We start from the raw sequence: 23,026 nt of genomic DNA, 5'->3' as shown, positions 1-23,026 counted from the left end.
CTCCCATTCATGCCACTGCTGAATAAGAAAGGAGGGTTTGACGTTGACAGACTACACTGCCCCTGATATTTGTCAGCTCATCCTTTATATTCAATGGTTTCTCGCCCTTTGATGGGCTGCAGTCTAGCGGATAGCACGTTGGCCTCACACGCAAAAGGTCCCCGCTGGATCCGTTTTCGTTCACTCAAACTTATCTATTTATTGAAGTGAAATAAAGTGCAAATAAGGAATAAGGGAGCCCTTCTACAAGGAGAATAAATAGCAAATAAAATCAGCAAATGCGGGAAATCTCAGCAGGTCAGGCAGCATTTGCCATGAGACTAATCTCGGGATCGAACCAGGGACCTTTCCGATGTAAAGCAAACGTGATAACCACTTCACTACAGAAACCTCAGTTACAATAATCCCAACAGAGGGGAGGTGACCAGTGAGCTCCCTCTGTGCTGATCGGCATTGTGTGTTGGCTCACCTGAAACAACTTCTGTCCCACACTGAAAGTTCTCAATCCTTCTCCTCCGCTGCCCTGTACAGAAATGTCAGGGATCACCCAACCACCGTGTTCACTTCCACAGCCTCCCAGTGGTGCCACAGAGGCTCCTACCGTCTCCCCACGATCAGCGAACTCACCCAGATTACAAAATTAAACCCGGAAAATACGTGCCCGGCAAAGGACAGGAGAAGCCAGATAGTCTGTAAGCTCGGTCTATCACAGAAAGTGTTGGTATTCATGGTGGTTACAGCAATTATTAATCGTCTCACAGACCTCAGTTATTTTTATGCGATGAATTGATCGAGGATTGAAACCAGGTTACTGCGCCGGGTCTTAACCCCTCGACCACCAGGGAACAGTTATGATACATGTCGATATATTTATATATATTTATATATGAACCTGAGTATCAACGTCTACCTACCGAGACCTCGTGCTGCCCACGGTAGTGTGTCTAACTTTGAGTGAGGGAAATTGTTCCACAGTGACACCCATTTCATCTTTTGTTCCCTTTGAAACACTAGAAACTGAGACGGGGGAATAAAGTGAGAAACCAAAGCCCAGGAATAGAGACAAGACGAAGAGAGAAGGGGAAAGATACTGTCCCCACCCAGAACTAATGCAGAAACCCCTCTGCTGCGCTCGGGGTGACCACCCACAGCCTGGATACACGAACGTCCCAAAAGCTCATTGACTGTCGGAGTGGGACTGTGCGGTGCTTCAGAAGACAGGTCGAAAAATCAAAGTCACTGATTCCGTCTCATGTGCTCCTCCGATCAAGAATAGCAACGCACTAAAAATGTTTCAATAATGGTTACACCTTATCTCCACACTTGTTCAGCAGTTGGTTCGTTGGTCTAGGGGTATGATTCTTGCTTCGGGGTTGTTACTTGAAATTTACGAGAGGTCCGAGGTTCAAATCCCGGACGAGCCCTCAGTTTACCCATGAATTTTGAAATTGCATCGAACTTTTGCAAAGAAGGACTTGCATTTCGACAACAACTTTCAGGAACTCATGACGCCCCAAAGCGCTTTACAGCCGTTGAGTTTTGTTTGAAGTGTTGTCGTGTGGGGAAAGATGTGCCCAAAGCACACCACATGAACCGCAACTCTTTGCGAAGGGGTTCAGTGCAAATAATCAGGTGCCTCAGGGAATTGGACTTTCCATGAATGAGTTCTGCTTGCACCTGCGTTCAAGCTTGTAACAGTAACTGGGCTTCCATCTCACGGGAGCAGCGTGTAGCGGTTCGTGAGTAGGTGACCAGGTTGATGTGCGCCGCTTTCAATCTTTGAAATTTCACCAAACAAAGATCCGGTGAATCCAACTGTCCCTGTAAGAACGGATTGAAGGGATTGGTGCTCCAAACAGAGCTGGAACACACGCAGTGCAGAAATAGGGTCCGCAACATTAAATGTCAGAGTTATTAAGCAGACAATAATTAAACATACACTTACCAACAGTACTTACACCCAAACCTTGCGAATGTTAGCCGAAGAACTCAAACACGTTACAGTTCCCAGCTCGGTGTACAAATTGATCAAACATTAATCGGATTCTAAACTATCTGTTCCAAATGCCACATTTTATATCTTTTCCTTACCCCTGCTTCGTAACAATTTAAACTTTTAATATTATTACCTAACACACGTGCCCAACTTCTGATGGAAGGTAATTAACCTGAAACGTTAACTCTGTTTATCTCTCCACAGATGCTGCCAGGCCTGCTCAGTGTTTCCAGCATTTACTCTTTTTATTCTCCAAACTTATCATCAGAGTATCACTTCCCTTGTCATCTAACTACGCTCCTTCCTGATATGTAGCCTTGTCCTACAAACCAGGCTCCTTTCAGATGATTCCGTCATTCATTGGAATTATACCTTCTTAACGATAACATTGATGTGAAGTATGTAACTATGCAATACTTGCCACCAGAGGGCGTGACTGTTGGAGTCCTAATGGTCACCTGCCCATACGTGCAGAACCAGTAGAAAAGGTTGGCTGCCATGTTGTTCAGGCACTCTGGAATTGTAATAAAGAAGACTAAGATCACACTAAAATTAGCTCACAGTACTCAGCCTCGTGGAGTTCTTCTTTTCACAACAATTGGCGACGAGTAACAGAATACAAATCTTGACGCAACCATGGCTGCTTTTGGAATATTATAGAGCTTCATAGAGTGTGAAATAAATGAGGGCAGCAGGTGGATCTTTGCCGGACACCGGGGAAACAGCGAGACAGACCTTGGAGCAAAGGTATATGGATTGAGTCGGCAAAACTAGAGGCATCCGAATCAGGAGATTCGCGGGAAGCGGAAATTCGGGTGTTTGATGACTTTGAAAGGAACATTTTTGTTTTGTGCCTATTTGTTCAGAGAAATGTTTGTGGAAGGAATTTTTTGCAGAAAGGGATGCAGCATTTAACATTCTGCCTTTACACTTCTTTCTGGGTGTCAGGATCACATTTCGTTTCAATGTTATTCTTCCAGAATTAATATTTCATTTGCTGTTTGATAATAACCTGACCCTTGCTCCAAGGTCTGTCTCAGCGTTTCCCCGGTGTCAGGCAGAGATACGGCTGCTGCCCTCATTTATTTCATGTGACAGGACACAAAAGTTCAAAATCAACCTGCAGGTGGCCACACGCAACACTTAGTAGCAATGATGGCCGAGTGGTCTAAGGTGTTATTCTCAGGTGGTTCAAATCCTATTTCAGACATTTCTTATATTTAATCATTCGGTAGAACCCATTTGTTTTGTCACCACCAACTCCTTAAAAGTGTGATTCAGCAGTCCACCTGCTCGCTTAACATTTCTTTCTGACCTGGTGCTGAAGTTTGTTCATTCTTTTGTAGAACGACAATCATATATTTTGCCCTGAGCATGTGAGGAACTTTTCTCCCGATTTCATTGGGTTTAATTTTGGTAATCTGGTGCTGAAATTGGAGATGTTTCCGCAGTGTAACGGTTAACACCTTCTAGTTTTTTGAGTTCTTGCTGAACTTTCTCCTTGAGTGCATATTGTACGGAACGGGGCTTGTAGTAAACCAATCTAGCATCCTTCTGAACCCTGATACTCTCCTTGAAGCCTTGGATCGGACTGCCCGATTCGCATAACACCTTTGGATACTTCTTGATAACCTCATCCGTTGATGCAAATCTCGCTACCACACAGAAAATCTTACTCCAATCCAGCTTCAGTGAGCTTAATCAATTTCTTCCTTGTAAGGCAGACTTGACTCCTTTCACTACTATTAGAGGCAAGTTCTGAAATTGATCTTTATATTTCACCGGTACAGTGATACGACCTACCACAGGAATTTATTCTCCCGAGTAGCCTCGCAGCTCTATCTTGGGTTTCTCCAGTTGGAAATCACGAAATTTGTCGCGGTACAGTAACTCCGGTATTACACTCACGGTTGCAGCCGTGTCAATTTCCATTGGTATCTTGAATCCCGCAACATCAATGTGGATTTTGATGTTTTCCGAATCGCTGTCCGTTAACCTCGTGCTCCTGATGATGTGTAACTCTAACATCTCCTCGTCCTGTTGTTGTTCTTCCATACTATTTAGTCTCTTGTGATTTCTACTCATAGCTTTGAACGCTAGACTCATAGCTTTAAAAACAGGTTTACCCTTCAGGCGGCATGCCTTCGCAAGATGCCCAGTCTTTCTGCAGAAGAAACACTCTGCCTTCACGTGTGGACAACTTTGAGCAATGTGTTGTCCCAGGCACCTACAGCAGACGCTCTGGTAGAATTCCCAGATTTTGAGGCTTTGTGCTCCCTTCAAATGCTCTGATAATGACTCCACGAGACAATGTGTCGTGCTAGAAATGGAGTGACCTGAGTCCTTTATTGATAACCACAGAGTGAGGATAACACCTGGTGGCCTGCCTTTTATATTAGGCCAGGCATACCTGTGCAGGTAAGCTTCAAGTCTCCCACTGCAGTGCTGTCTGGTGGCACACCTTGTAATAGTACAAGCAGTAACCATGTAGAACACATGACAGGTGTCAAGTGGAACCGTTTCTCTCACTCAAAGTTAGACGCACTACCGTGGGCGCCACGAGGTCTAGGTAGGTAGCCATTGACATTCAGGTTCATATATAAATATATACAAATATATCGACATCTATCGTAACGGTTCCCTGGTGGTCGAGGGTTTAAGACCCGGCGCACTAACCTGGTTTCAATCCTAAATCAATTCATCGCATAAAAATAATTGAGGTCAGTGAGACGATTAATAATTGCTGTAATCACCATGAATACCAATACTTTCTGTGATAGACCGAGCTCACAGACTATCTGGCTTCTCCTGCCCTTTGCCGGGCACGTTTTCCGGGTTTAATTTTGTAAACTGGGTGAGTTAGCTGATCGCGGGGAGACGGGAGGAGCCTCTGTGGCCCCACTGTGAGGATGTGGAAGTGAACACGGTGGCTGGGTGATCCGTGACATTTCTGTAAAAGGCAGCGGAGGAGAAGGATAGAGAACTTTCAGTGTGGGACAGAAGTTGTTTAAGGTGAGCCAACACATTCCCGATCAGCACAGAGGGAGCTCACTGGTCAGTTCCTCGCTGTGGGGGCAGTTGAACCAGAGGTTTCTGTAGTGTAGTGGTTATCACGTTTGTTTTACACGTGAAAAGTCCCTGGTTCAATCCTAGGCAGAAACATTATGTTTAAATTTCCTGTGGATGAACAATCGGAGGCGAGTTTGGTCTCCATGCAAATGCTGCCTGACCTGCTGAGATTTCCAGCATTTGCTGTTTTTATTTGCTATTTACTCTCCTGGCAAAAGGGCTCCCTTATTCATTAATTGCTCTTTATTTCACCAAAAATAGATAACTTTGCGTGTGAGGCCAACGTGATATCCGCAACACTGCAGCCCATCAAAGGGCGAGAATCCACTGAATATAAAGGATGAGCTGACAAATAACAGGGGCACTGCAATCTGGTCCATGACAAACCCTCGTTTCTTATTCAGCAGTGTCATGAACGGGAGTCAGACGCCACAAAGTTTAATTCAAGTCACAACTACAAGTTACACTCGCAAATCTTTTCAGTGTAAAATTCTTTCACTTTATTTGAAATGCTACTGTGTTGAATCTGAAAATACACACAGTGGGATTTTATCTTCACTACTGATTGTATTTTGTGTTCACGGTAGGAATAATCGATGCTGATAAATTTGATAAAATTTGCCCCAGATTCGTGGTGTCATCGGCAATGAACACTTTGAACCAGAAAGCTAAAATACAGTGAGTAAAATGGGTTAACATGCATAAGAACATAAGAAATAGGAGCAGGAGAGGGCCATACGTCCAGTCGAGCCTGTTCCGTTATTTAATACGATCATAGCTGGTCTGATCATGGACTCAGGTCCACTTCCCTGCCCGCTCCCCAAAGCACATGCCAAATGATTGAATTATATAGTGTCCCTGAGTTAGCATTTGCTTGATTGTGTAATGAAGGTGAGGGGTTAATTTATGATTATTTCCCGTGAAAGCCAGAGAAATGTTTTCGAACAAACCATCCGGTGACTGTCAGGTGAGCGCTGCTTGTGGTAACTGGTGGGAATGGGCGAGGATTTTAAAGCCCCTTGTATTGCAGAATCTTCATATAGACGAACATCTCCAACTCACTGTGTAGGACTCGTGGTGCGACAGTAGAGTGTCTGATTCCAGCTCAGAAGGTTGTGTTGTTCAAATCATGTCTGGGTTGTTGTTCTTCCAGAATTAATATTTCCTTTGCTGTTTGGCAATAACCAGACCCTTGGTCGAAGGTCTGTCTCAGTTTTTATTTTTTTTTTTTAATGTATTTATTTTTTCGTTGCCAATCTTTCCAATTCTTTGGCAGATCATCTTGTCAGATTACAAACGCCAGATGTCACCTTGGGCCCAAACAAGGATCACTCTGCGCCAATGCTCTTAGCCAAAAGGCCGAGAAACAAAGCACCGTTCCTGGAAGTAATGCAATACCAGATTCGTGCCATGGAGGTAGACGGTGTGTCATGGGTCAAGCCACCGCACCCACCTCCTATTTTCCCCGGTGTCAGGCAGAGATACGCCTGCTGCCCTCATTTATTTCATGTGACAGGACAAAAAAGTTCAAAATCAACCTGCAGGTGGCCACACACAGCACTGAATAGTCAGAATGGCCGAGTGGTCGAAGATGCTGTGTTCAAGTCACTGTCTCCTCTGCACGTGTGTTCAGCTTGAATTCCAATTCTGATAATTATTATCATTAAACGGAACACATTTGTTTGACAACACGGCCAAGTCCTTCAAAGTCGGGTTCAGCTGCTCGCTTAACATTTCCGTCTGACCTGGTGCTGGAGTTTGTAAAAGAGAGTCAGTGCAGAAGATCCAACCTTTCACCTTTATCTTGAGCACCACCTTCTTACCTGAGGCCAGAAAGTCTCAAGCCGTGCATTACTGATCCTAACCACTCGCTGCTAAATGGCCAGCTCCTGTTCCGATTTGTAAAGACTGGGAAACACAAGATCATTTCCTACCACACTCACAGCTTTCCTAAAGAGAGCACCGTCATTCTATTCTGGTAAAATCAGCTCCTGAAGTATCGGCCAGCTGTGTTGGTTAAAGCTCTGGTCATGTTCTGAGCATTGTGTCAATTGCAGTTTTTCCGTTGTGTCGTGGTTATCACATTCGCGTGACACGTGAAAAGTCCCCGGTTCGAAACCGGGTGTGAACATTGTTCAATTAAAGATTAGAAAAAATGAAATAATTGACATTAATGGTTCAATATTAAGAAAGTTGTTGTTTGTTTCTGCTTAATGATTAAAAACAATAAACATCAGAAGTGGGATTTGAACACTTGTCTTCAGAATAGATTTTGAATTGAACACAGCACTTTAGACCGCTCGGCCAACCTAAGTATTCATTGTTATGTGTGGCCACCTGCAGGTTGATTTTGAACTTTTGTGTCCTGTCACATGAAATAAATGAGGGCAGCAGGCGGATCTCTGCCTGACACCGGGGAAACAGAGAGACAGACCTTGGAGCAAGGGTCTGGTTGTTGTCAAACAACAAATGGAATATTAATTCTGGAAGAACAATATCCAAAAGAATAGTGACCCCGACGTGATTTGAACAAGCAACCGTCTGATCTGGAGTCAAACACGCTACCTTTGCGCCACGAGGCCTACACAGTGAGCTGGAGATGTTTGTCTATATGAAGGTTCTGCAATATAAGGGGCTTTAAAATCCCCGCCCATTCCCACCAGGTATCACAAGCAGCGCTCACCTGACAGTCACCGAATGGTTTTTTTCTTAACCTTTTGTCTTGCTTTCACGGGAAAGCATCATTAATTAACCCTTCACCTTCTTTTGCACAATCAAACAAATGCTAACTCAGCGACACTCCATACTTCAATCATTTGTCCTGTGTTTTTTGTAATGTTTGGAATGACTCGACAGACTTGTTGCTGTCAACTCACTCGGCTGTAAACTTGGTTCAACTTTGTTTACTCCCAAAGTGCCCAAGTGACATGGTACTCGCACTTATATACCAGGGCCCACGCACACGCGCGTACAGTCCGATGACCTCCGACAGTGGCGGCACCTGGTGTCTAGTGACCCCAAGCATCAATACATGACACTTTGCATGTGACTGTTGAACCATATCCCATTTTACTCACTGTATTTTAATGGGCGAGGATTTTAAAGCCCCTTGTATTGCAGAACCTTCATATAGACGAACATCCCTTAACTATTGTGTAAACCTCGTGGTTCAACGATAGTGCGTCTGATTCTAGATCTAAGGGCTGCTTGTTCAAATCATGTCGGGGTCACTGTTCTTCTAGAATTGTTGTTTCACAATAACCAGACTCTTTGCTGCAATGTTTCTCTCACTGTTTAGTAGTGGTAAGATTGGGGACAGCATCAAACAAGAAATAAGTGATGTGTGCAGTGGTGGTAAGCAGTTATCATGTTGACTTTATTCTACATATTGATTGGGCTACCATATGGTAGTAATGTGGTGGAGGAGGATTTCCTGGAGTGTGTTTGGGATGCTTTTCTCGAACAATATGTTGAGGAACCAATAAGAGAGCTGGCCATCCTAGACTGGGTGATGTGTAATGAGAAGGGACTAATTAGCAAGCTTGTTGTGCGGGGCCCCTTGAGGAAGTGTAATATAATATGGTAGAATTCTTCATTAAGATGGATAGTGTCACAGTTATTTCAGAAACGATTGTCCTGAAATTAATGAAAGGGAACTTTGACGGTCTGACGTGTGAATTGGCTGGAATCGACTGGCCAAGGATACTTAAAGAGTTGACAGTGGATAGGCAATGGTAAACATTTAAAGATCCACACGGGTGAACATCAGCAATTGTACATCCCTGTCTGCAGTAAAAATAGAACGGAGAACGTTGCTCAACCGTGGCTAAAAAGGGAAATTAAGGATAGTGTTAAACCCAAGGAAGAGGCAGATAAATTGGCCAGTTAAAAGGAACAAACCTGAGGGCTGCGACAAATTGAGAATTCAACAGAGGAGGACTAAAGGTTTCATTAGGAGGGGAAGCTTGCTTGGAACATTAAAGCTTCTGTAAATATGTGAAGAGAAAAAGATTAGTGAAGACAAACGTAGGACCCTTGCAGTCGGATTCAGGAGAATTTAGAATGGGGAACAAAGAAATGGCAGACGAATAGAACAAATACTTCGGTTCTGTCTTCACGAAGGAAGACACGAATAACCTTCCGAATTTACTCGGGGACCGCGGGTCTAGTGAGAAGGAGGAACTGAAGGATATCCTTATTAGGCGGGAAATTGTGTTAGGCAAATTGATGGGATTGACGGCTGATAAATCCCCAGGGCCTGACAGTCTGCGTCCCAGAGTATTAAGGAAGTGGCCCGAGAAATAGTGGATGCATTGGAGGTCATTTTCCAACATTCTAGCGACTCGTGATCAGTTCCAATGGACTGGAGGGTAGCTAATGTAACACCACATTTTTAAAAAGTAGGGAGAGAGAAAACGGGTAATTATAGACCAGTTAGCCAGACATCAGTAGTGGGGAAAATGTTGGAATCAATTATTAAAGATGAAACAGCAGGGCATTTGGAAAGCAGTGAAGGGATTGGTCCAAGTCAGCATGGATTTGTGAAAGGGAAATCATGGCTGACGAATCTTCTGGAATTTTTGAGGATGTAACTAGCAGAGTGGACAAGGGAGCACCAGTCGATGTGGTGTATTTGGACTTTCAAATGGCTTTTGACAAGGTCCCACACAAGAGATTGGTGTGCAAAGTAAAAGCACATGGTATTGGGGGTAATGTACTGACGTGGATAGAGAACTGGTTGGCAGACAGGAAGCAGAGAGTCGGTTTAACGGGTCATAGAAACATCGTAAATAGGTGCAGGAGTAGGCCATTCGGCCCTTCTAGCCTGCACCGCCATTCAATGAGTTCATGGCTGAACATTCAAGTTCAGTACCCCATTCCTGCTATCTCGCCATACCCCTTGGTCCTTTTCAGAATGGCAGGCAGTGAATAGTGGAGTGCGGCAGGGCTCAGTGCTGGGACCCCAGCTCTTTACAATATACATCAAAATGATTTGGATGAAGGAATTTAGTGTAATATCTCCAAGTTTGCAGATTACACTAAACTGGGTGGGGGTGTGAGCTGTTAGGGGGACGCTAAGAGGCTGCAGCGTGACTTGGACAGGTTACGTGAGTGGGCAAATGCATGGCAGATGCAGTATAATGTGGATAAATGTGAGGTTAACCATTTTTGGGGCAAAAAACACTGGGGCAGAATATTATCTGAATGGCGGCAGATTAGGAAAAGAGGAGGTGCAACTAGACCTGGGTGTCATGGTTCATCAGTCATTGAAGGTTGGCGTACAGGTGCAACAGGCAGTGAAGAAGGCAAATGGTATTTTGGCCTTCATAGCTCGGGTATTTGAGTATAGGAGCAGGGAGTTCATAATGCAGTTGTACAGGATCTTAGTGAGGCCTCACCTGGAATATTGTGTTCCGTTTTGGTCTCCTAATCTGAGGAAGGACGTCTTTGCTGTTGAGGGAGTGCAGCGAAGGTTCACCAGACGATTCCCGGGATGGCTGGACTGTCATATGAGGAGAAACTGGATCAACTGGGCCTTTATTTACTGGAGTTTAGAAGGATGAGAGGGTATCTCATAGAACGTATAGGATTCTGACTGGACTAGACAGGTTAGATGCGGGTAGATTGTTCCCGATTTTGGGGAAGTCCAGAACCAGGGGACATAGTCTTAGGATAAGCGGTAGGCCAATTAGGAAGGAGATGTGGAGAAACTTCTTCACTCAGAGAGTTGTTAACCTGTGGAATTCCCTGCAGAGGTGTCTAGGGAGATTTGGCTGATATTTGGCAGGACCGCAGCACAAAAATATCAGCATTTAATGTTTTGCTAAATGTCTTGGATCCTGCAACAAGGTGGCCGCACATGCGCCATGAACCGTCCAAGATGGCGGCCAGTGACCCCGCTGACCCGGGCCTGTCACCACGGGGCCATCCCAAGGCCTGTGGCCTGTGATTGGAACCAGGGACCTAAAGCAAGTGTTTATGAGGATCACCAGCGCCCTTACGGCTCGAATACCTGCCCCACACCAACAACCGACCGTCTCCTGTCCAATATCATCTGGGCTCCACCAATGTAACAAACAGGGTGGATAAAGGGGAGCCAGTAGATATGGTGCATTTGGACTTCCAGAAGGCATTGACAAGGTGCCACATAAAAGGTTACCACACAAGATAAAAAAAAATGGGTTAGGGGGTAATATATTAGCGTGGATTGAGGGTTGGCTAACTAACAGAAAACAGATTGTCGGGATAAATGGTTCATTCTCGGGTTGGCAATCAGTAACTAGTGGGGTGCCACAGGGATCAGTGCTGGGACCACAACTATTTACAATCTACATTAACGACTTGGAAGAAAGGACCGAGTGTAATGTAGCCAATTTGTTGGGGTGGAATCTACATTAAAGAATATGACTCAGACAGCCATCTGGTCAAGTGGAAAACACACAAGTTTATTATATGTATAGAGAGACTCGGCCGAGTTGGAGAACAGTCTAAAAGCTCCGCAGCCTGTTGCCCCCGAACTCGCCGTCTGGGCCCGGCCGTTCCATATTTAATCTCACATCCCTCAAGCACGTGCATCATTGTGGTTACAATGGAAGAAGAAAAACCTTTCACAATAAAGTACATGGGGCCCTGAGGTCAGCTTTTAGGGCATTCGGTTCCTCCTTATCAGAAAATAAACATGCATACATCTGTTTGCACTGCAACCATACTTTGTCCAACTTGTTCTTTCCCCATGATTCAGAATCAGCAGACTTTATTTGACCATTTTAAACTCGCCAGAATGCATACTGCGAGGTTTCTAAAAATTCCCACTACACTGATGATAGAAACATGGGAGGAAAAGCAATGTGTGAGGAGGACACAAAAAATCTACAAAAAGACATAGGCAGGCTAAGTGAGTGGCCATATATTTGGCAGATGGAGTAAAATGTAGGAAATGTTAGGGCATGCACTTTGGCAGAAAAAAAAATCAAAGAGCAAGTTTTTATTTAAATGGAGAAAAATTGCAAAGTGCTACAGTACAGTGGGACCTGGGGGTACTTGTGCACGAAACAAAAGTTTAGTATGTAGCTACAGCAAGTGAACAGGAAGGCCAATGGAATCTTGGGCTCTATTGCAAAGGGGATAGAGTATAAAAGCTGGGAAGTCTTGCTACATCTATACAGTGTATTACTGAGGCCACACTTAGAATACTGCGTGCAGTTTTGGTTTCCACATTTACGAAAGAATATATTGCTTTGGAGGCATTTCAGAGAAGGTCCCTAAGTTGATTCCGGAGATGAGATGTTGACTTATGAGAAACGTTTGAGGAGCATGGGCCTCTACTCATTGGAATTCAGAAGAATGAGAGGTGAATTGAAGCAGCTTGCCAAGGTCGATGCAGAGAGGATGTTTCCACTGAAAGGCAAGACTAGAACTGGGAAGCATAATCTTAGAATAAGGGACCTCCCATTTAAAACTGAGAAGAGGAAAAATTTCTTCTCCCAGAGCATTGTAAATCTGTGGAATTCACTGCCTCAGAGAGCTGTGGAAGCTGGGTCATTGAATAACTTTAAGAGATTGACAGTTTCTGAACCGATAATGGATTAAAGGTTTATGGGGAGTGGGCAGGGAGATGGACCCGAGTCCTATTAAGCCATGATCCTATTAAATGGCGGAGCAGGCTCGATGGACCATATGGCCTACTAGAGCTCCTATTTCTCATGTTCTTATGTTATCCTCCCCATAAGTGCTGACTCTGGCTGGATTCAGTTCCACTCGCTGGTTCCCCTCTCCTCCACCGAAGTTGCTGATTCTGTCTGGGTTTAGTTCTACTCCAACTGGTTCCCCTCCCCTGAAGGTGCTGACTCTGGCTCGGTTCAATTCTACACTCACTGGTTCCCCTCCCCTGAAGGTGCTGACTCTGGCTGGATTCAGTTCTACACTCACTGGTTAACCTCTCCTCCCCTGAAGGTACTGACTCTGGCTGGGTTTAGTTCTACACACACTGGTTCCTCTCCCCTGAAGGTGCTGACTCTGGCTGGGTTCAGTTCTGCACTCACTGGTTCCCCTCCCCTGAAGGTGCTGACTCTGTCTGGGTTTATTTCTACGCTCACTGATTCCCCTCCCCTGAATGTGCTGACTCTGGCTGGGTTCAATTCTACACTCACTGGTTCCCCTCCCCTGAAGGTGCTGACTCTGGCTGGATTCAGTTCCACACTCACTGGTTCCCCTCTCCTCCCCTGAAGGTACTGAATCTGGCTGGGTTTAGGTCTACACACACTGGTTCCCCTCCCCTGAAGGTGCTGACTCTGGCTGGGTTCAGTTCTACACTCACTGGTTCCGCTCCCCTGAAGGTACTGACACTGTCTGCGTTCAGTTCTACACTTACTGGTTCCCTTCCCCTGAAGGTGCTGACTCTGGCTGGGTTCGATTCCAGACACTAACATCATTCACTTTGTTGCTGCACCAAGATGGCCGCGCATGCGCTGTGCTACTCACTGAATCAAGATTGTGGAGCTTTGAACCAGCCTGCCTGTATGAAGATGGCCATCGTTAGCCTGGGCCTGTGACCGGGAGAAAGCCCCGAAACTGCAACCGCCAATATTCCGGTTACTGTTCCGGGCTTGCGGCGGGCACCGGTTGTTTATGAATCCTCTCCGACTCCCCGCTGGCCCATTAGTCCCCTCCGCCCCCCTAAAAAGGATACTTCTGAGGAGCCCAATCAAATCTTGTCTCCTCCGCCATGACACGCACCGCTGATGCTCCAAACACTGCCAGGGCCCGCGCCTGCGCACTGAGCTCCTGTAGTCTGGGTGTGGCACATTCTCCCCCGGGGAGCATGCTGGATACATAAGACCATGAGGCATAGGAGCAGGAGTGGGCCACCGGGCCCCCCGAGCCTGCTCCCTATTCAATAAGATTTGATGGAACAGTCCAGAGGGAGCTTTACTCTGTATCTAACTCGTGCTGTACCTGTTCTGCAATGTTTGATGCGACAGCATACAGGGAGATTCACTCTGTACCTAATCAAAGCAGTACCTAACCTGGGAGTGCTTGGGACACGCTAGAGGGAGATTTAATCTTTATGTAACCTGTGCTGCATCTGCCTGGGAATGTCCGGTGAGACAGCATCTAACCTGTGTTGCATCTGCCCTGGTAATCGTTAATGGGACAGTGTAGGAGGAGCTTCACTCTTTATCTAACCAATGCAGTATCTACTCTGGAATGCTTGGGGCAGGGTAGTGAGAGATATACACCGTATCTAACCTGTGTTGTGCCTGCCCTTGGAATGTATGGTGGGACAGTGTTGATGAAGCTTTACTCGGTATCTAAGCAAGGCAAGTATATCCTTCCTGAGATAAGGAGACAAAAACTGTGCACAGTACTTCAAGTGTGGTCACTCTAAGGCCCTGTACAAATGTAGAGTGAGATTTGAGAGGGTTACCCTTTATCTAAATTAAGCTGTACTTGCCCTAGGAGTGTTTATTTGGAAAGTATAGAAGGAGCTTTACTTCGTATCTCACCAATGCATTACGTACCCTGGGAGTGTTTGATGGTACAGTGTAGATGGAGCTATACTTGTGTCTGAGTCAGGATAAATCGGTAATTGTTCTCTTGGCAAACTAGCTCCAGCTTTGTCATAGGCATCAGTGCTCAGTCCTCAATCTATATTAATGACTTGGCTGAAGGGACCGAGTGTAATCTAGCAAGGTTTGCTGAAGATACAATGATGGGTGGGAAAGAAACATGTGAAGAGGACACAATAATCTGCAAAGGGATATAGACAGGCTAATTTAGTGGGCAAAAATTTGGCAGAATGGGTGTAATGTGGGAACATGTGAGGTTATCCACTGGGGCAGAAAAAAATAGAAAAGCAAATTATAATTTAAATGGTGAAAAATTGCAAAATGCTGCAATACAGTCACAACTTGCGGTCCTTGTGCATGAAACACAAAAAGTTAGTATGCAGGTACAGCAAGTAATCAGGAAGACAATTGGAATCTTGGCCTTTATTGCAGGGTGGATAGAATATAAATGCAGGAATGTCCTGCTACAACTGTACAGGATATTGGCGAGGCCACACCTTGAGTTCTGCATACAGTTTTGTTCTCTCTATTTAACGAAGGATATACTTGCTTTGAAGGCTGTTCAGAGATGGTTCACTAGTTTGATTCTGGAGATGAGGGGGTTGACTTATGAAGATAGGTTGGGCCTGTACCCATTGGAGTTCAGTAGAATGAGCGGTGATCTTATCGAAATATGTTAGAAAATGAGGGGGCTCCAAAAGGTGAATGCAGAGAAAAAGTTTGCACTTATAGGGAAAAATAAAACTCGGGGACATAGTCTCAGAATAAGAGGCCACCCATTTAAAACTGAAATGAGATGGAATTTCTTCTCTGAGAGTTGTAAATCTACGGAATTTCTGCCCCAGAGAGCTGTGGAGTCTGGGACATTGAATATATTAAAGACGTAGATGGACAGATTTTTGAGGGATAAAGGAATAAAGTGTTATGGGATGCGGGCAGGGACCTGGAGTTGAGCCCAAGATCAGATCAGCCATGCTTTTATTAAATTGCAGAGTGGGCTCGAGGTACCAAGTGGCCTGCTCCTGCTCCTATTTCTTATATTATAATCTAACCTGTGCTGTACCTGCCCTGGGGTTGTCTGTGGGGAGAGTGTAGAGAAAGCTTTACTCTGTATGTAATCCGTGCTGTTCCTGCCCTGGGATTGTATGTTGGGACAATGCAGAGGGAGAAATTACTCTGTGTTTGATGGGACTGTGTCGATGGAGCATTATTCTGGAACTAACCAATTCTGTATCTACCCTGGAATGCTTTGCACAGTGTACAGGGAGAAATATTCCATACCTAACCAATGTGTACCTGCCCTTGGAATGTCTGGTGGGACAGTGTTGAGGGAACTTTACTCTGTACCTAACGCATGCTGTACCTGCCCTGGGAATGTCTGGTGGAACAGAATGGAGGGAGAATTACTCAATATTTAAACCATGTTGTACCTGTGCTGGGAGTGTTTGATGCGGCAGAGTAGAGGGAGCTTTACTCTATATCTATCCCGTGCTGTAGTTGCCTTGGGAGTGTTTGATGTGACAATGTAAAGGAAGATTTATTCTGTACCTGCCCTGGAGTCGTTTATGGGTCAGTGTAGAGGGAGCTTTATTCTGTATCTAATCAATGCAATATCTACTCTAGAATGCTTGTGACAGGGTAGAGGGAGATATACTCCATATCTAGCCTGTGTTGTACCTGCCCATGGAATGTCTGGTGGGACAATGTTGAGGGAGCTTTACTCTATATCTAAGCAAGGCAAGTATATCCTTCCTTAGATAAGGCGACCAAACCTGTGCACAGTACTCCAGGTGTGGTCTCACCAAGGCCCTGTACAATTATAGAGTGAGGTTTGAGAGTGTTACCTTTTATCTATATTATGCTGTACTTGCCCAAGGAGTGTTTATTTGGAAAGTGTAGAGGGAGCTTTACTCTGTATTTAATCAAAGCAGTACCTGCCCTGGGAGTGCTGGATGGGACAGTGTAGAGGAAACTTTAATCTGTATCGAACCTGTGCAGTCCCTGCCATCGGAATGTCCAGTGGGAAAGTGTATAGCCATCCTCACTGTGTATCTAACCTGTACTGTACCTGCCGTGGGAGTGTTTCATGGGACAGTGTAGAGGGAGCTTCACTCTTTTTCTAGCCCGTGCTGTACCTGTCTTGGGAGTGTTTGATGGGGCAGTGGAGATGGAGGTTTACTTTGTATCTGAGTCGGGATTAATGGATAATTTTTCTATTGGCAAACAGTGACTCGTGGGGTGCCACAGGGATCGGTGCTGGGTCCTCAACTATTTACAATCCATATTAATGTCCTGGATGAAGGGACCAAGTGTAATGCAGCCAAGTTTGCTGATGATAAAAAGATGGGTGGGAAAGAAAATAGTGAGGTCACAAAAAATTTGCAAAGGGATATAGACAGGCTAAGTGTTTGGGCAAAATTTTGGCAGATGGTGTACAATGTGGGAAAATGTGAAGTTATCTACCTTGGCAGATAAGACAGAAAAGCAAATTATAATATAAATGGAGAAAAATTGCAAAGTGCTACAGTGCTATAAAAGATAGTATGCAGGTATGACAATAATCAGGAAGGCAAATGGAATGTTGGCCTTTATTGCAAGGGGGATCGAGTATAAAACCAAAGAAGTCCTTCTACAAATGTACATGGTATCGGTGAGGCCACACCTAGAGTACTACTTCCAGTTTTGGTCTCTGTATTTAAGGAAGGATAGACTTTCATTGGAGGCTGTTCAGAGAAGGTTCACGAGATTGATTCTGGAAATGAGGCGGTTGACTTATGAAGATAGGTTGGGCATATATGATAATGAGGGGGCTCGACATGGTGGATACAGAGGGGATATTTCCATTCATAGGGGAAACCAAAACCAGGGGACAGAGTCTCCAAATAAGAGGCCGCCCATTCCTTCTCTGAGGGTTGTAAATCTTTGGAATTCTCTGCCCCAGAGAGCTGTAGAGGCTGGGTCAATGAATATTTTAAGGCCGAGATAGACAGATTTTTGATCGATAAGGGAATAAATGGTTAGGGGGAGCAGGCAGGGAAGTGAAGCGGAGTCCATGATCAAATCAGCCAGGATTCTATTAAATGGCGGAGCAGACTCCAGGGGCCAAGTGGCCTATTCCTGCCCTTGGAATGTCAGGTGAGACAATGTTAAGGGAGCTTTACTCTGTATATATGCAAGGCAAGTATATCCTTCCTTAGAAAATGAGACCAAAACTGTGCACAGTACAGCAGGTGTGGTCTCATCAAGGCCCTGTACAGTTGTGGAGTGAAGTTAGAGAGAGAATTATATTGTATCGTAATTGTGATGTACCTGCCCTAGGAGTGTTTATTTGGACAGTGTAGAGGGAGCTTTACTTGTTATCTAACCAATGCAGTACCTGCCCTGGGACTGTTTATGGGGCAGTGTTGAGGGAGCTTTACATTGAATCTAACCCATGCTGTACCTGTTCTGTGAGTGTTTGATGGAACAGTGTAGTGGGAGAAGTTACTCTGCATTTAACACGTGCTGGAGCTGCCCTGTGACTTTTGATGGGACTGTTCAGAGAGAGTTTTATGCTGTACTTAACCTGTACTGTACCTGCCCTAGGAGAGTTTGATGGGACAGTGTCGAGGGAGCTTTACTCTGCATCTAACCCGTGTGTAACTGCCCTGTGGTGTTTGGGATACTGCAGACTGAGATTTACTGTGGATCAACCCTGGTAGTGTTTGGGACATGATGGAATGGGATTTACTTTGTATCAAACCCTTGCAGTACCGGTAGTCCTGACATCAGTAGTCAGGAAAATGCTAAAATCTATTATTAAGTACGTAGTAACAGGGCATTTCGGAATAAATGACAGGATTGGGCAGAATTAACACGGATTTATGAAAGGGAAATTGTCCTTGAAAATCTGTTAACATTTTGTGTGGTAGCTAGCAGGACAGATAAGGGGGAAGCCACTGGATGTGGTATGTTTACATTTACAGAAGCAATTCAATGAGGTGCCACACAAGAGATTATTAAACAAAATTATGGCTCCTGGAATTGGGTGTAAAATACTTGCAAGGATTAATGATTGGAAAACAGAGAGGAGGAATAAACAGGTAATTTTCGTGTTGGCAGGCTGTAACTGGTGGAGTCCGAGCATCCTTTGGGAGCACCGAAGCAAGCCTCCCATGCTGTACCATCACTCGAGTTTGAATAAAGGAGCTAAGGTCACACTTACTCATGTCTACAGTACTCAGTTACATTGCCAGTTTTTATGTTCATAATAAAGCAATGAGATAACGAACAATCACGCGAAAATGCAAAGAATTGTTGGAATCCTGGAGAAATTCTCATAAGGGGACGATTGGAATGCCTTCTTGGAGCGACTCGACCATTATTTCGTGGCCAACGAGCTGGAATGGGATGAGAATGCTGCCAAACGAAGGGCGAACCTCCGCACCGTCTGTGGGTCAACAAGTTATGGCCTCATGAAGAATCTTCTAGCTCCGGTGAAACCAACAACCAAATTGTGTGAAGAACTGTGTATGCTGGTCCAGGAGAACCGAAATCTGAAGGAAAGCGTTCTGATGGCAAAGTATCGATTTTACACATATCAACGGTCTGAAGGCCAGGAAGTGGTGAGCTACGTCTAAGGCGCCTTGCAGGACATTGCGAATTCGATGGATTCCTTGAGCAAATGCTAAGAGACTTATTTGAGGTTTGGCATTGGCCATGAGGTTATCCTTCGCAAACTATTGACTGTTGAAACACCGAACCTGAGCAACGCCATAATGATAGCCCAGGCATTATGTTCACCTGCGATAACATGAAACAAATTTTGCAACATAGAGGTTTTGGCAAGTACTGTACACAAATTAACGTCGTTTTCATTCAGGAATGCATATGGCAGAACGTACACACCTGCAGCTGCAAGACCTCAGATGACCCAGAGTCTGCCATCAAATGTTAATGCGAGGCAGTTAACACCTTGTTGGCGCTGCGGAGGTGATCATCGAGCCCATCAATGCTGCTTCAAACACTGCTGTGGAACAATGGGACACCTCCAGCGAATGTGCAGACGAGCTGCGAACTCTGCTAAACACCACGTTGCAGAGGAGGATCGATCCATTGTGGATCAGGCTCCACTAGAGACTCGAACCGAGGAGGCAGATGTGTACGGGGTACACACCTTCACCACGAAATGTCCACCGATCATGCTAAAAGTCGAACTGGATGGATTTCCAGTATCCAAGGAACTGGACATGGGTGCGAGCCAGTCTATCATGAGCAAAAAGGTCTTCGACGCTGTGGTGCAACAATGCACACAGGCCCAAACATAGCTCCATTCATACGAAGCTAAGAACTTGCACTAAAGAGTTGATCCCTGTAATTGGCAGCGCAGCAGTAAAAGTCTTCTATGATGGATCAGTGCACGAACTCCCACTATGGATTGTAGCAGGATTGGGCCCACACTGTTCGGCAGAAGCTGGCTGTGAAAAATTCATTGGAACTGGGATGACATCCGAGCGCTCTCGTCCACCGACTATGCCTCATGTGGCCAGCTTCTGAGCAGGTTCCCGTTGTTGAATGAGGCAGGCATCGGAAGTTTCTCAGGGGCGAAATTGCAGATCCACTTGGTTCCCGATATATGACCCATCCACCAAAAGGCACGAGCGGTGCCATATATGATGCGAGAGAAAGTGGAAATTGAGCTGGACAGGCTGCAGCGAGAAGGCATCATCGCCACGGTGGAGGTCAACGAGTGGGCCAGTCCGATTGTTCCAGTTCTCAAAGGCAATATCATAGTCAGAATTTTTGGGGGCTATAAAGTAATGATTAACTGTTTTTCGCTGCAAGAGCAGTACTCGCTACTCAAGTCAGACGACCTATTTGACGCCCTGGCTGGAGGAAAGACGTTCACCAAGTTGTATCTGACCACGGCCTACATGATGGAGGAGCTGGCGGAATATTCGAAAGGTGTCACCTGCATCAACACACACAAAGGTCTGTTCATCTACAATAGAGGCTCGTTTGGGATTCGATCAGCCGCGGCAATTTTTCAAAGGTACATGGAGAGCCTGCTAAAGTTGGTTCTGCGCACCGTGGTTTTCCAGGATGACATACTGGTCACAGGTCGGGACACCATCGAAATTTGAAGAACCTGGAAGAGTTTCTAAGTCAGCTTGACCGCTTGGGACTCAGGTTGAAACACTCGAAGTGTGTTTTTCTGGCACTAGAGGTCGAGTTCTTTGAGAGAAAAATCACGGAGGCCATTAAGAATACACCGAGACCACATAACTTGACAGAGCTGTGTCATTCCTGTGGCTCCTCAACTATTTGATAATTTCCTATCTGTGTTAAGCACCTTGCTAGAACCCATAAATGTGCTGCTACGCCAGTAAGATGACTGGGTATGGTGGAAATCATAAGAGGCTGCTTTTAAGAAAGTAAGAAATCTGTTGTGTTCCTACAAACTGCTTGTTCTGTATAACCCATGTAAACATTTACTGCTGGCTTGCGATGTATCTTCATAGTGTGTTACAGCAAGTAAACAAATCAGGAAAATTGCAACCAGTCGCCTATGCATCTCGGAGTTTGTCCAAGGCCGAAAGGGCCACCAGCATGATTGAAAAAGAAGCTCTGGCATGCAGTTACGTGGTGAAAAAAATGCACCCGTATCTGTTTGGTCTCAAGTTTGATTTAGAAACCGACCATAAGCCGCTCATATCGCTACTCTCAGAAAACAAAGGGATTAATACCAAAGCCTCTGCCCGCATTCAAAGATAGGCGCTTACGCTGTCTGCATATAACTATGTAATCCGCCACAGACCAGGCACAGAGAACTATGCTGATGCTCTGTCGGCTACCATTGCCCACCACTGGGGTGGAAATGGCACTGCCTGCAGACTTGCTCTTGGTGATGGATGCATTCGAAAATGAAAAGTCACCCATTGCGGCCCGCCAGATCAGGACCTGGACCAGCCTGGATCCTTTACTGTCCCTTGTAAAAAAAAATGTGTCCTCCATGGGAGCTGGTCCAGCGTCCCAGCGGAGATGCGTGAAGAGATCACGCTGTTCCAGCGGCGCAAAGATGAAATGTCCATACAGGCGGAGTGGCTTTTATGGGGCAATCACGTGGTTCTGCCGAAGAAAGGCAGGGAAACATTCAGACGCGACCGACACAGTACCCATCCAGGCATAGTAATGAAGAAAGCTATAGCCAGATCCCATGTGTGGTGGCCCAGCATTAACTCAGATTTGGATCCATGCGTGCGCCAATGCAACACTTGCTCTCAACTGAGCAAGGCACCCAGGGAGGCAGTTTGTGGTCATGGCCCTCCAAACCGTGGTCTAGGATCCACGGTGACTTTGCGGGCCCGCTTCTAGGCAAAATGTTTTTGGTTGTTGTGGATGCTTATTCAAAATAGATTGAGTGTGTAATAATGTCTGTAAGCACGACCACTGTCACCATTGAAAGCCTATGAGTCATGTTTGCCATGCAAGGCCTGCCTGATGTCCTTGCCAGCGACAATGGGCCGTGCTTCACCAATGCTGAATTCAAGGAATTCATGACCCACAATGGGATCATGCATGTCACATCTGCCCCGTTGAAGCCCACATCCAAAGGCCAGGTAGAACGGGCAGTGCAAACCATCAAGAAAAGCCTGAAACATGTGTTGGAAGGCTCCCTGCAGACCCACCTGTCCCGAATTCTGCTCAGCTGCTGCACCAGACCCCACTCACTCACCAGGGTCCCCCATTCTAGCTGCTCATGAAAAGGGTGCTCAAAACAAGGCTCTCGCTTGTCGAGCCTGATCTCCATGATCACGTCGACGACAGGCGGCATAGACAAAGCATGTACCATGATCACGCAAACTTGTCACACAATATTGAAGTTAATGACCCTGTATTTTTATTCAGCTATGGACATGATCCCTAATGGTTTGCTGGCACTGTCATAGCCAAAGAAGGGAGTAGGGTGTTTCAGGTCAAACTGGCTAATGGACAAACTTCCAGAAAGCATTTGGACCAAGCCATACTGCGATTCACAGACAGCCATGAGCAACCCGAAGAGGCCACCAACAACTTCGGCCCTCCAACACACACACAAGTGGCAAGCGACATCACGGTTGACCACAAAGCTGAACTCACCATCCCCAACAGCCCAGCAAGGCCAGCTGCCCAGCAGCCCAGCGAAGAACAAACCAACTCACCCACACCTGCATTTGTACCGAGACGATCGACAAGGGAGCAAAAAGCCCCAGATCGTCTCACCCTGTAAATAAGTGTACTATTGACTTTGGGAGGGAGTGATGTTATGTATGCAACCTGTATCATACCACCACCAGAGGGCATACCTGTTGGAGTCCCAATGGATCCCAACATCCCTTGGGAGCACTGTATATACGCAGGCCTCTCATGCTGT

The sequence above is a fragment of the Pristiophorus japonicus genome, chromosome 25, assembly GCF_044704955.1.
Source record: "Pristiophorus japonicus isolate sPriJap1 chromosome 25, sPriJap1.hap1, whole genome shotgun sequence".
NCBI classification, from domain to species: Eukaryota; Metazoa; Chordata; class Chondrichthyes; family Pristiophoridae; genus Pristiophorus; species Pristiophorus japonicus.
This window is presented reverse-complemented; position numbering follows the sequence as displayed.